The sequence below is a fragment of the Pseudophryne corroboree genome, chromosome 8, assembly GCF_028390025.1.
Source record: "Pseudophryne corroboree isolate aPseCor3 chromosome 8, aPseCor3.hap2, whole genome shotgun sequence".
Classification (NCBI taxonomy): Eukaryota; Metazoa; Chordata; class Amphibia; order Anura; family Myobatrachidae; genus Pseudophryne; species Pseudophryne corroboree.
Genome location: NC_086451.1, coordinates 385,587,010 through 385,602,207, shown reverse-complemented (window position 1 = coordinate 385,602,207; position 15,198 = coordinate 385,587,010).

Genomic DNA, 15,198 nt, shown 5'->3' with positions numbered 1-15,198 from the left:
GGTCAAACAGAGAGAGTGAACCAGGATCTGGAGACTTTTCTGAATTTATTCATGTCCTCCTCACAGGACGACTGGCTGGACTTCCTTCCGTTCGCAGAATTTGCCCATAACAATCTTTATCACTCTGCCACAAAATCCTCTCCATTCTTCATTAATTATGGTTACCATCCAAGAGTTCCTGACTTCCAACTTCTGCCTACGCTCGAGGTTCCGGCCGCAGAGTCAACACTTCGTCAATTTACTGAAGCCTGGAAACAAGTTCACAAGACTTTGCTCAAGACATACAAGAGATATAAGACCTATGCAGATCTGAAATGAAAAGCTGTACCAAGCCTTAAGGTAGGAGATCGGGTTTGGGTTTCCACACGTAACCTAAGATTAAAGGTTCCTACAAAAAAGTTTGCTCCCAGATTTATCGGGCCTTACCCAATCGAAAGAGTGTTGAATCCTGTGGCTTACAAAGTGAAATTACCTCCGAAGTTAAGAATTCCTAATGCATTTCATATTTCTCTCTTAAAACCACTGGTACTTAATCGGTTCAGAGCCGCTCTGCCTAAATTACGCAAGATCCAATCAGCACATGGAGATGCATTTGAGATTCACAAGATCCTCGATTCTCGCAGACGTTCTGGTCGCATCCAGTACCTTGTTGATTGGAAAGGGTATGGGCCAGAGGAGAGATCTTGGGTAGATGCAGAGGATGTCCATGCTCCAAGACTTCTTCGGACATTTCATGCCAAGTTTCCAACTAAACCACATAGGTGTCCGGAGTCCACCCGCAAAAGGGGGGGTACTGTCAGCGTCCGGAGTCTTACCGGTACGCTGGGGCCGCGGGGCTGGCTTCCTTGGCGTTGTGCGGGCAGCGGCGGAGGTGAGCTGCTGCGCCGGATCCATGGGCAGCAGTAGCAGAGGTGAGGGGGTCCGCTCGTGGCGGTGGGACGCCGCTACAGCGGGTCGCTCTTGCTGAACCGTTGCTTGGAGACCAGGGGCAGTGAGCAATGTGGCTTTGCAAAAAGGTCTGCATTACTGGGCGCCGCCATGTTGGAGACCAAGTTTTAAGCATAGTTCCTGTTTCTTCCAGCCAATCCAGGGGAAGCTCTCCCTATAAAAGGGGGCTGGTTTAGGACAGGGATGCCAGTGCTTCAAGTTACAACCCTGTTCTAGGTGCTTTAGCCTGTGCTCCCAGGATTCCTGCTGTATCTTGGTTCCTCCTGATCCTGCTTGGTCGGTTCTCTGTTGCTGCTGCAGCCCTGCCGTTTCTTGCCTGCTACTGCCTGTGGAAGCGCTCCTGGAAAACCCGGTCCAGTAAGACTCTTTGGGCACAGTCGGCCCCGGGTCTTCTGCCTCGTCTTTCAAGCCACACTCCACAGATCTCCTTCACCAGCCACGCCTTTGTACCACTGACCACAGCCTGCAGATTATTATCTTCAAGCCTCGTTTACCAGTCCACAGTCCTTGTCTCCAGCCACGTTTTCAACTACCATCCACAGTTCCACAGTTCATCATCTACAGCAGTCATTCCCAACCGCGGTCCTCAAGGCACACCAACAGTGCAGGTTTTAGAGATATCCAGGCTGCAGCACAGATGGTTAAATCAAAATAACTGAGGTACTAATTAAGTCACCTGTGTTCAAGCCTGGATATCACTAAAACCAGGACTGTTAGTGTGCCTTGAGGACCGTGGTTGGGAAACACTGATCTACAGTCTCGTCTTTCAAATCACAGTCCGCAGTTCTTCACCTCCAGCCATGTCTTTAACCATTGTGCTTCAGCCTCAGTTCCCTACCTCAGCCCTGTACATAATAAATACTTTCCATTGACTCTCAAACCCCGCCTACGTTCTTCATTGCTCCGTGTCCCATGCGAAGGAACTATATCCAGCCCCCTCATCTGGTTCATTCATAGCCTGCTACCTCCTCGGGCAAATCTCAGCTGCCGGATCCTCAAACCCTGCCAGACGTGACAACCGCGGCCCAGGGGGTTAGCGAAGGTTTACCCATTTAGTTTTTTTTATACGCTCCGGCTGAGGTTTCGCAGCCTGAAAATCGATTCCAGTGGTCGTACGGCGGATAAGTAACAAGTATCTATACGCTGTGCGATTGGACCGCGCGTTCGTGGGTGCAATATTTAGCGCAACGTGATACCCTTTTTACGAGCTTTGCGTAAAATCGCGGTATCAGCGCTGTATGTAGCATACGCAAGCGTGATTTGTGTATAATAAAGGTTTAGGGAGTTTTCGCTGGTCTCTCAGGAAATCTCGAACATCTTATATTTACTGGAAAGGGTAAGTTATTCCCAGAAACTTCCAGTAAATAGAGGTTACATAGGGCCCTAAATTGGGTACACTGCCTTCGCTATCGACAGTGTATGGTAGTACTGGCCAACGTGGGCGGTGAGCGGGTGAAGAGCACTCTTGAGAACTTTCACCGTTGCCTTATATTGAGTATTTTGTTTTTTTGTGGGATTAGCCAAAAGGACAATACCTGCAAAATATGGGGGCCAGTTACTCAAGTAAGGGACGTTCAACCAGGGTTCAGGTTGACATACCGCGGCCCAGGGGGTCAGCGAGGTTCATAATGTGTGAGAAGTATGGACCACACACAGAGGTTTTGTGCAATGAATGGGAACGTATGACTGCGGGAGATAGGGAACCATTCCCTAAGGTAGGCAGTTTTGAACCAGAGGTATTGCAGAATTTAAGGATTAGGATATGTCTGATAAAATCACGAAAACAAAGGGTCAGACACACAAATTGTTTAAACTTATGGCAGCAAGAGGGCAATATGCAAAGAGAATTAGCTCACGCAGCAGGTTCCAAACCTAGCAGGAAAATTATGGCAACCGCACCACCACCGTATATTGTGGGGGAGAAAATGGCTACAGACAATGGCATATTGCTATCCGATAAGAGTATAGATGATAAATGTACTAACGCTAACCCTTGCATGTTGTATCCCATTTTAAACTTTCCTCAGGACTGTGAGCAAGAAGATGAGCCCAGCACGATATCGGCACTCTCTAGCAGCCACCATACAGAATACTCAGGTGGGCACGGCCCAACCAGTAAGAGCAGTAGTAAGGCCCCCTAGTGGAGGGATAAGTGAGGTCGTGTCCACAGGTAAGTACGGTATCATACATTATACAGAAACAATAGCACCTCAGATTGTGGAGTCAACTCAAAATGACGTAATTGAATTAAATCCTGTCAGGGTGATCGCAGTCCCCAATGGGAAGACTGACGCTCAGGGAGTCACTCCCATCAGAAACATTGCTATGCATTGTCCCTGGTCCCGGACAGAATTGAGGGCAATTATGTGAGAATTTCCCGATCCCAGAAAGGATCTAGTCGCATGACAGAGGTTCATTAAAGAGTTAGGTAACGCCACCGAACCCCCAAACAAAGATTGGCGAACAGTGCTACGAGTATGTTTACCTTCCAATATTGACCCCGCAAAATTCATTACTGATTGTAAATTAGACGCAGAAGTACCTCTCACTGATGAGTATACTCAGGAGAATGTACGACAAATAAATCTGCAATTAGGAGTATGTTGTCAAATGGAATAAAATCTTTTCCATAAGACAAAAAGGTTAAATGGCATCTGAATATTTCCACCGAGCACTGCAGGAAATGGCTAGATACACTGGGATCAAGGACATTAAGGACAATGTACATCACAGGGAGGTAGCTGTGTCAGTGTTAATGGACGGTTTAAAAGAGACATTAAGAACAAGGGTACAAACCACTCTACCTAACTGGAGTGGTATCTCGGTGGCTGCATTAAAAGAGTCCGCTATCGAGCACGATCGGAACGTCATTAAGCACAGGGAGTCACGGGAATAAGCTGATGACAGTAAGTATAAATGCTCTTACAACAAAACCGCATCAGCCAAAACCCCAGACCCCTGATGGTAAGTCACGTGTAGTAGTATGCTATAACTGTCAGAAGGAAGGACATTTTGCACGGAATTGTTGGTATACAAACACACATAAGGTATACCGACCCCCCTAGACCAGGATATGAACCACACTATAATACACATAATTGGGATCAGGGATCGCATAGGAGAAGTTATGAGCCACATGCAGGGGAAACAAGGAGGTACCCACCTAGGAGGGACTGGCAGACCTCCGAAAATTCTCAGTTATCCCCCTCACATATTGTAGCTGCCAGTGCGTTGCGGGAGGGTCACAATATACAATAGGGGTTGGGCCACACCTGTAGTCTGCAGCCAGTGAAGTTGATTGCTAGCCTTGGTAGTGAACCTGAGGTCACAGTTGATGTAGCTGGTAGATCATTACCTTTTCTTGTAGATACAGGGGCGGCCAGGTCAGTGTTAAATTCGACGGTAGGTATGAAAACCACGGGTAAAACAATTTCGGCAATGGGAGTAACAGGAATAGTGCAACACTACCCTTTGAGTAGACCTGCGGAGATTACGTTAGGGCCTTTGCAGACCAAGCATTCCTTTTTGCTAGCTGCATCAGCTCCGACTAATCTACTTGGGAGAGATTTATTGTGTAAAATGAGGTGTGTCATATATTGTACTCCTGAGGGTGTCTTCTTGGATATACCCGAGAATCACGTTCAGGAAGTGCAGGATATGTTAGACACCCCACAAAGGCTAATGTCACACTCTGCTGTTATAGACAGGTGTCCATCAAAGGTAGAGGAAATGACCTCACGAATACCGGGATCCCTCTGGACCAAAGATGGACAAGACACTAGATTAATGGCGAATGTAGCTCCAGTAGTAGTGCAAATAAAAGATGGTAGGATAGCTCCAAAAATCCCTCAGTATCCTCTGAAGCCAGAGGTGGAATTAGGAGTATACCCAGTCATAGAGCACTTGCTACAACAGGGCATCCTAGTCGGGACGTCCAGCACTGCCAATAGTCCCATCTTCCCCGTGAAAAAGTGGGGGGAGGGGTTACAGGCTAGTGCAGGATCTAAGGGGGATAAACAAGATAGTTGTTCCCCGTAGTGCCAAATCCAGCTGTCATCCTCATGCAAATTCCCCCTACTGCAAAATTTTTCACTGTCATTGACCTCTGTTCTGCCTTCTTTTCGGTCCCTCTGCACCCTGACAGCCAATACCTGTTTGCATTTACATACAGGGGAGTACAGTACACCTGGACTCGCCTACCCCAAGTATTTTCTCCCAGGCTTTGCATGACTGTTTACAATCCTTTCAACCTGAGAGCGGATCAGTATTAATACAGTATGTAGATGACTTACTGCTGTGTTCTGATTCACTCGAATCGTCCTTGAAAGACACGAAACAGCTTCTGTTTCACCTTTCTAATACGGGATACAAGGTTTCAAAGGATAAGTTGCAGCTGTGCCAGACCAGGGTAAAATATTTTCTCTGACGTCCTAGTGGATGCTGGGAACTCCGAAAGGACCATGGGGAATAGCAGCTCCGCAGGAGACTGGGCACAACTAAAGAAAGCTTTAGGTCACCTGGTGTGCACTGGCTCTTCCCACTATGACCCTCCTCCAAGCCTCAGTTAGATCTTGTGCCCGGCCGAGGTTGGATGCACACTAGGGGCTCTCCTGAGCCTCTAGAAAGAAAGTATAGAATTAGGTTTTTTATTTTCAGTGAGACCTGCTGGCAACAGGCTCACTGCAGCGAGGGACTAAGGGGAGAAGAAGCGAACCTGCCTGCTTGCAGCCAGCTTGGGCTTCTTAGGCTACTGGACACCATTAGCTCCAGAGGGATCGACCGCAGGCCCAGCCTTGGTGTTCGGTCCCGGAGCCGCGCCGCCGTCCCCCTTACAGAGCCAGAAGCAAGAAGAGGTCCGGAAAAGCGGCGGCAGAAGACATCAGTCTTCACCAAGGTAGCGCACAGCACTGCAGCTGTGCGCCATTGCTCCTCATACACACTTCACACTCCGGTCACTGAGGGTGCAGGGCGCTTGGGGGGGGCGCCCTGAGCAGCAATAAAAACACCTTGGCTGGCAAAAATACCACAATATATAGCCCCAGAGGCTATATATGTGGTAAATACCCCTGCCAGAATCCAGAAAAAAGCGGGAGAATAGGCCGCGGAAAAGGGGCGGAGCTATCTCCCTCAGACACACTGGCGCCATTTTCTCTTCACAGTGCAGCTGGAAGAAAGCTCCCCAGGCTCTCCCCTGTAGTTTTCAGGCTCAAAGGGTTAAAAAGAGAGGGGGGGCACTAAATTTAGGCGCAATATTGTATATACAAGCAGCTATGGGGGAAAATTCACTCAGTTATAGTGTTAATCCCCACATTATATAGCGCTCTGGTGTGTGCTGGCATACTCTCTCTCTGTCTCCCCAAAGGGCTTTGTGGGGTCCTGTCCTCAGTCAGAGCATTCCCTGTGTGTGTGCGGTGTGTCGGTACGGCTGTGTCGACATGTTTGAGGAGGAGGCTTATATAGTGACGGAGCAGATGCCGATAAATGTGATGTCGCCCCCTGTGGGGCCGACACCAGCGTGGATGGTTAGGTGAAAGGTATTAACCGACAGTGTCAACTCCTTACATAAAAGGGTGGATGACGTAACAGCTGTGGGACAGCCGGCTTCTCAGCCCGCGCCTGCCCAGGCGTCTCAAAGGCCATCAGGGGCTCAAAAACGCCCGCTCATTCAGATGGCAGACACAGATGTCGACACGGAGTCTGACTCCAGTGTCGACAAGGTTGAGACATATACACAATCCACTAGGAACATCCGTGACTTGATCCCGGCAATAAAAAATGTGTTACACATTTCTGACATTAACCTCTAAAAATGGGTTTTTATGTTTGGGGAGAAAAAGCAGGCAGTGTTTTGTTCCCCCATCAGATGAATGAATGAAGTGTGTGAAAAGCGTGGGTTCCCCCTGATAAGAAACTGGTAATTTCTAAAAAGTTACTGATGGCGTACCTTTTCCCGCCAGAGGATAAGTTACGCTGGGAGATATCCCCTAGGGTGGATAAGGCGCTCACACGGTTGTCAAAATAGGTGGCACTGCCGTTTTAGGAACGGCCACTTTGAAGGTACCTGTTGATAAAAAACAGGAGGCTATCCTGAAGTCTGTATTTACACACTCAGGTACTAGACTGAAACCTGCAGAGCGTGCTGCTGCAGCGTGGTCGGTGACCCTGTCAAACATACTAGTTTGCTAACATGAGAACATATTAAAGACGTCGTCTTATATATGAGGGATGCACAGAGGGATATTTTGACGGCTGGCATCCAAAATTAATGTAATGTCTATTCTGTCAGGAGGGTATTAGAGACCTGTCACTGGACAGGTGATGCTGACTTTAAAAGGCGCATAGAGATTCTGCCTTATAAGGGTGAGGAATTAGTTGGGGATGGTCTCTGGGACCTCGTATCCGCAGCAACAGCTGGGAAGAAATATTTTTACCTCAGTTTTCCTCACAGACTAAGAAAGCACTGTATTATCAGGTACAGTCCTTTCGGCTTCAGAAAAGCAAGCGGGTCAAAGGCGCTTCCTTTCTGTACAGAGACAAGGGAAGAGGGAAAAAGCTGCACCAGTCAGCCTGTTCCCAGAATCATAATTCTTCTCTCGCTTCCTCTGAGTCCACAGCATGACGCGGGGGCTCCACAGGTGTAGCCAGGTACGGTGGGGGGCCGTCTCAAAAATTGCAGCGATCAGTGGATCAGGTGGATCCCTGTTTCATTCAAGTAGTATTTCAGGGGTACAAGCTGGAATTCGAGATGTCTTCCCCCCGCCGTTTTCTCAAATATGCCTTGCCGACAACTCCCTCAGGCATGGAGGCTGTGCTAGAGGCAATTAATAAGCTGTATTCCCAGCAGGTAATACTTAAGGTGCCCCTACTTCAACAAGGACGGGGTTACTATTCCACACGGTTTGGGGTACCGAAACCGCATGGTTCGGTGTGACCCTTTTTTATATTTAAAATCCTTGAACACATACATAAAAAAATTCAAGTTCAAGATGGAATCGCTCAGGGCGGTTATTGCAAGCCTGGACGAGGGGGATTACATGGTATCCCGGGACATCAAGGATGCTTACCTGCATGTCCCCATTTACTATCCTCGCCAGGAGTACCTCAGATTTGTGGTACAGGATTACCATTACCAAGTCCAGACTCTGCCGTTTGGACTGTACATGACACCGAGGGTGTTACCAAGGTAATGGCCGGAATGATGATACTCCTTCGAAAAAGGGGAGTTTTAATTATCCCGTACTTGGACAATCTCCTTATAAGGGCGAGGTCCAAGGAGCAGTTGCTAGTCGGGGTAGCACTATTTTGGAAAGTGCTACAACAGCATGGTTGGATTCTAAACAGTCCAAAGTCACAGCTGGTTCCTACGACACGTCTACTGTTCCTGGGGATGGTTCTGGACACAGACCAGAAATAAGTGTTTCTCCCGGAGGAGAAAGCCAAGGAGCTGTCATCTCTAGTCAGAGACTCGGTGCATCATTGCACGCGAGTCCTGGGAAAAATGATAGCTTCCTACGAAGCAATCCCATTCGGCAGGTTCCATGCAAGAACTTTTCAGTGGGACCTGTTAGACAAGTGGTCCGGATCACATCTTCAGATGCATCGGCTGATAACCCTGTCTCCAAGGACCAGGGTATCTCTACTGTAGTGGCTGCAGAGTGCCCATCTTCAAGAGGGCCGCAGGTTCGACATACAGGACTAGGTCCTAGTGACCATGGATGCCAGCCTTTGAGGCTGGGGGGCAGTCACACAGGGAAGAAACTTCCAGGGACTTTGGTCAAGTCAGGTGACTTCCCTACATAAATATTCTGGAACTGAGGGCCATTTACAATGCCCTGAGTCAGGCAAGGCCTCTGCTTCAAAACCAGCCGGTCCTGATCCAATCAGACAACATCACGGCAGTCGGCCATGTAAACCAACAGGGCGGCACAAGAAGCAGGATGGCGATGGCAGAAGCCACAAGGATTCTCCGATGGGCGGAAAATCATGTGTTAGCACTGTCAGCAGTGTTCATTCCCGGAGTGGACAACTGGTAAGCAGATCTTCTCAGCAGACACGACTTCCACCCGAGAGAGTGGGGACTTCATCCAGAAGTCTTCCAAAGGATTGTACACCATTGGGAAAGGCCACAGCTGGACATGAAGGCGTCCCGCCTCAACAAAAAGCTATAAAAGATATTGCGCCAGGTCAAGGGACCTTCAGGCGATAGCTGTGGACGCTCTGGTAACACCGTGGGTGTACCAGTCGGTTTATGTGTTCCTCCCTCTGCCTCTCATACCAAAGGTACTGAGAATAATAAGAAGGCGAGGAGTAAGAACGATACTCGTGGTTCCGGATGGGCCAAGAAGAGCCTGGTACCCAGAACTTCAAGAAATTATATCAGAGGACCCATGGCCTCTGTCGCTCAGACAGGACCTGCTGCAGCAGGGGCCCTGTCTGTTCCAAGACTTACCGCGGCTACGTTTTGATGGCATGGCGGTTGAACGCCGGATCCTAAAGGAAAAGGGCATTCCGGAGGAAGTTATTCCTACGCTGATTCAAGCCAGGAAAGATGTAACTGCAAAACATTATCACCGCATATGGCGGAAATATGTTGCTTGGTGTGAGGCCAAAAAAGGCCCCAACAGAGGAATTTCAACTAGGTCGATTTCTGCATTTCCTACAAGCAGGAGTGTCTATGGGCCTAAAATTAGGCTCCATTAAGATACAGATCTCGGCTCTGTCGATTTTCTTCCAGAAAGAATTAGCTTCAGTACCTGAAGTTCAGACATTGTAAAAGGAGTGCTGCATATTCAGCCCCCGGTTGTGCCTCCAGTGGCACCTTGGGATCTCAACGTGGTGTTGAGTTTCTTAAAATCACATTGGTTTGAACCACTAAAAACCGTGGATCTAAAATATCTCACGCGGAAAGTGGTCATGTTATTGGCCTTGGCTTCGGCCAGGCGTGTATCAGAATTGGCGGCTTTGTCATATAAAAGTCCTTATCTGATTTTCCATATGGATAGGGCAGAATTGAGGACTCGTCCCCAGTTTCTCCCTAAGGTGGTATCCGCTTTTCACTTGAACCAACCTATTGTGGTGCCTGCGGCTACTAGGGACTTGGAGGATTCCAAGTTACTGGACGTAGTCAGGGCCTTGAAAAATTATGTTTCCAGGACGGCTAGAGTCAGGAAAATTGACTCGCTATTTATCCTGTATGCACCCAACAGGCTGGGTGCTCCTGCTTCTAAGCAGACTATCGCTCGCTGGATCTGTGACACGATTCAGCAGGCGCATTCTGCGGCTGGACTGCCGCATCCTAAATCAGTGAAAGCCCATTCCACAGGGAAGGTGGGCTCATCTTGGGCGGCTGCCCGAGGGGTCTCGGCTTTACAACTTTGCCGAGCTGTTACTTGGTCAGGGGCAAACACGTTTGCAAAATTCTACAAATTTGATACCCTGGCTGAGGAGGACCTTGAGTTCTCTCATTCGGTGCTGCAGAGTCATCCGCACTCTCCCGCCCGTTTGGGAGCTTTGGTATAATCCCCATGGTCCTTTCGGAGTTCCCAGCATCCACTAGGACGTCAGAGAAAATAAGATTTTACTCACCGGTAAATCTATTTCTCGTAGTCCGTAGTGGATGCTGGGCGCCCATCCCAAGTGCGGATTGTCTGCAATACTTGTACATAGTTATTGTTCACTAAAGGGTTTTTGTTGAGCCATCTGTTGAGAGGCTCAGTTGTATTTCATACTGTTAACTGGGTATAGTATCACGAGTTATACGGTGTGATTGGTGTGGCTGGTATGAGTCTTACCCGGGATTCAAAATCCTTCCTTATTATGTCAGCTCGTCCGGGCACAGTGTCCTAACTGAGGCTTGGAGGAGGGTCATAGTGGGAGGAGCCAGTGCACGCCAGGTGACCTAAAGCTTTCTTTAGTTGTGCCCAGTCTCCTGCGGAGCCGCTATTCCCCATGGTCCTTTCGGAGTTCCCAGCATCCACTACGGACTACGAGAAATAGAATTACCGGTGAGTAAAATCTTATTTTGGGACATTGCTTGACGCAAGGACTTAGACACCTCACCGCTGATGGAATACAGGCGATTCGCGACATGACTCTGCCACAAACCCAGCAACAGATCCGCACCTTTCTTGGAATGTGTGGGTACTGCCGAAACTGGATCCCAGGGTTCTCCATACTGGCTTTACCTTTGCAAGAGATGGTCTCTTCGAACAAACCAGATCGGATCTCGCACACAGATGAGTCCGAACTGGCATTTGAGAGACTCAAACAGTGCCTATCACAGGCACCTGCATTAGGCATGCCAGATTATGGGAAACCCTTTGAATTGTACGGTACGGAAAGTGCTGGGTGTGCGGCAGGTGTCCTAACCCAGAGACATGGTGATGCCAGCAGGCCGGTAGCTTACTACAGTGCACAGTTGGACACTGTAGCACGGTCTCTCCCCACATGCTTGCGAAGTGTTGCAGCGATAGCTTTGCTAGTAAGTAAAAGCGAAGACGTAGTGTTAGGACACAACCTGACAATCCATACACCTCATGCAGTGTCAGCCTTACTGAACTCCGCCCAAACCAGACATGTCTCATCGGCACGGTTTACAAAGTGAGAATTATCACTGATGGCCCCTGTAAACATCACCATAAAGAGATGCAGCGCACTAAATCCTGCAAATTATCTGCCGGGTGTGCCTGGACAGGCACAAAGGGTGGAGGATGAGAATGATGGTGAAGGAGGATTTAGTGCAGACAGTGACACGCATGATTGTATGGAATACCTGAACCAGACTTTCACTGCAAGACCTGACATTAGTGACAACCCACTGGAAGGCGTAGATTTTACTTTTTACACTGACGGTAGTTGCCACAGACAGACGGACTCGGGAGATCAGTGTACTGGATACGCAGTCGTAGATGACAGAGGTATCATAGAAGCTGAACCCCTGGGCCCACCGCACTCAGCACAAGTTGCTGAGCTGGTCGCCCTAACCAGAGCGTGTGAATTGGCCAAGGGTAAGTCAGCCAATATATGCACAGATTCTAGGTATGCCTTTGGAGTAGTGCATGATTTCGGGGCCCTATGGCGCCTCAGAAATTTCATGACTGCAGCTGGCACACCTGTAGCGCATGCATCCCACATAAAAAGGCTTCTAACAGCGATACAAGAACCAGACAGAGTGGCTGTTATCAAGTGCAAAGCACACACTGATAACCAAGATCCAATCTCACTTGGTAACAGCCGGGCAGACGAAGCTGCTAAATCAGCAGCCAGCACCCCCATACAAACAGATATCACATCACTGATGACATTCAACACAATCGACACACAAAAATTAATTGAAATGCAAAATTTGTGTTCTCCACAGGAAAAGGCAGTCTGGAGGTCAAAGGGGTATGGCCCGGAGTCCTCAGGACTCTGGACAGGTGGACAGGGTAAGCCAGTGGCCCCCGTAGCATATCTTCCAAGCTTAGCTGAGGCGGCACACGGTCTGACTCATCTGGGTAAAGAGGGTATGTGTAAGCTGGTGAGAGCCTACTGGTGTGCACCAGGATTCTCTTCTCATGCGGGTAAGAGAGCAATGACATGTCTTACTTGCTTGAGGAAGAATATTGGAAAGTCAATACCAACAGAACCATCCCATATCCCTCCGACAGATGGCCCTTTTCAGGTAATACAAATTGATTTCATACAGTTACCACCCTGTAGGAATTTAAAATATGTGTTAGTCTGTATTGATGTGTTTTCCAATTGGGTAGAAGCGTTCCCTGCTGCCACAAATACTGCTACGTTCACTGCAAATAAATTGTGCAGGAATTTGTCTGTAGATATGGTATCCCTAGAATAATTGAATGCGATAGGGGTATCCATTTTACAGGTGAAGTCTTTCAGGTTATGTGCAAACTGATGGGAATTAATAGCAAGCTGCATACTCCGTACCGCCCACAGGCAAGTGCGAAGGTGGAGAGAGTGAACAGCACTATTAAGAACTAGCTGAGCAAAGTGATGGCTGAGACTGGATTGTTGTGGCCAGAAGCTATGCCACTAGTATTGTACAGCATCAGAACCACGCACAGGTCCCCCCTTAACCTATCACCCTTGGAGATTCTTTTTGGTCGACAACCCCATGTAATGATAGACCCCCAGGATGATTTGAAATGCAATAACGAAGTGACTGTAAAATATTTGGTTAAGATGAGCCAGCAGCTGAGGAATCAAAACAGAAATCTAAAGCTGGTGATTCCTGACCTACCGAACAGTAATTGTCATGACATTGAACCTGGGGATTATGTAATGATTCGAAATTTTCTACGCTCAGGTTGCCTTATTGACAGGTGGGAAGGACCGTACCAAGTCTTACTAACCAGCACGACAGCATTAAAGGTTGCCGAAAGAGAGACTTGGGACCACTCGTCCCACTGTAAGAAGGTTGCTGACCCAGAGAGAACCCGTGACAAAGAGCAGAGTGTAGAGAACATCGTATCACTGGAGTGTCTGTTCCAGGAAGGTTGAGAGGCAGGACTGTTGTCACGGCACCTGTGCGCGGAGAACAACAAGACCAGAGGCGGTTGTCGCAACAGTTTTTCTTTTTTTATTATTTTCTCCATCTCCCACTACCCTCCTCTTTTTCCCTTTCTCCCCCTTCTTGTTTCCCTTTTCTCTGACGTCCTAGTGGATGCTGGGTACTCCATAAGGACCATGGGGTATAGACGGGCTCCGCAGGAGACTGGGCACTCTTAAAAGAAAGATTAGGTACTATATCTGGTGTGCACTGGCTCCTCCCTCTATGCCCCTCCTCCAGACCTCAGTTAGTATCTGTGCCCGGCCAGAGCTGGATGCACCCTAGGGGCTCTCCTGAGCTTCCTAGAAAAGAAAGTATTTGTTAGGTTTTTTATTTTCAGTGAGATCTGCTGGCAACAGACTAACTGCTACGTGGGACTGAGGGGAGAGAAGTGAACCTACCTGCTTGCAGCTAGCTTGGGCTTCTAAGGCTACTGGACACCATTAGCTCCAGAGGGATCGAACACAGGCGCAGTCCTCGGTCGTCCGGTCCCGGAGCCGCGCCGCCGTCCCCCTTGCAGAGCCAGAAGAACGAAGAGAAGTTGAAAATCGGCGGCTGAAGACTCCGGTCTTCATTAAGGTAGCGCACAGCACTGCAGCTGTGCGCCATTGCTCCCTTAGCACACCACACACTCCGGTCACTGATGGGTGCAGGGCGCTGGGGGGGGGGGCGCCCTGGGCAGCAATTAGATTACCTTACTTGGCGAAAAGCACATAATACAGTCTGATAAACTGTATATGTGCATTAACCCCCGCCATTAAAGTACATAAAAGGACAGAAGCCCGCCGCTGAGGGGGCCGGGCCTTCTTCCTCAGCACACCGGCGCCATTCTCTCTTCACAGCTCAGCTGGAAGGAAGCTCCCCAGGCTCTCCCCTGCAGTATCCTGGTACACAAAGGGTAAAAAAGAGAGGGGGGGGCACATAAATTTAGGCGCAAAACTGTGTATATAAGCTGCTATAGGGGAAAAATCACTCAGTATAGTGTACATCCCTGTATTATATAGCGCTGTGGTGTGTGCTGGCATACTCTCTCTCTGTCTCTCCAAAGGGCCTGGTGGGGGAACTGTCTTCAAATAGAGCATCCCCTGTGTGTGTGGTGTGTCAGTACGCGTGTGTCGACATGTCTGAGGTAAAAGGCTCCTCTAAGGAGGTGATAGAGCGGATATGTGTGTGGGAGGGTGTCTCCGTCGACAACGCCGTCACCTGTTTGGATATGTGTAAGTGCTGAGGTAAAATTATTGCACAAAAGGTTAGGGAACAGAAAGGAAATCTACCCTGGTCTGTCCCTATGTCACAGAGTCCTTCAGAGTCTCTCTATGTTCACTATCCAAAATAACAAAGTATCGACACGGAGTTTAACTCCACTGTCGACTACGATAATGCAAAGTTACAGCCAAGAGGGCTAAAAGATATTCAATATATGATTATTGGAATAAAAGATGATTTGCATATCACTGATGACTCATCTGTCCCTGACACGAGAGTACACATGTTAAGGGGAAGAATGCTGAGGTAAATTTCCCTCCTCTCATGAGGAAAAAGAGCGGGAATCTCCAGACAAGAGACGGCAGCTTCCCACAAGAGAATTCTCAGGCTGTATCCTTTCCCCACTAGGGCCAGGATGTGTTGAGTATCTTCCCCTTGGGTGTCCTGTTTGCACTAGCTATTCTCAGGGATCCTGCAGATAGTGTGCACAT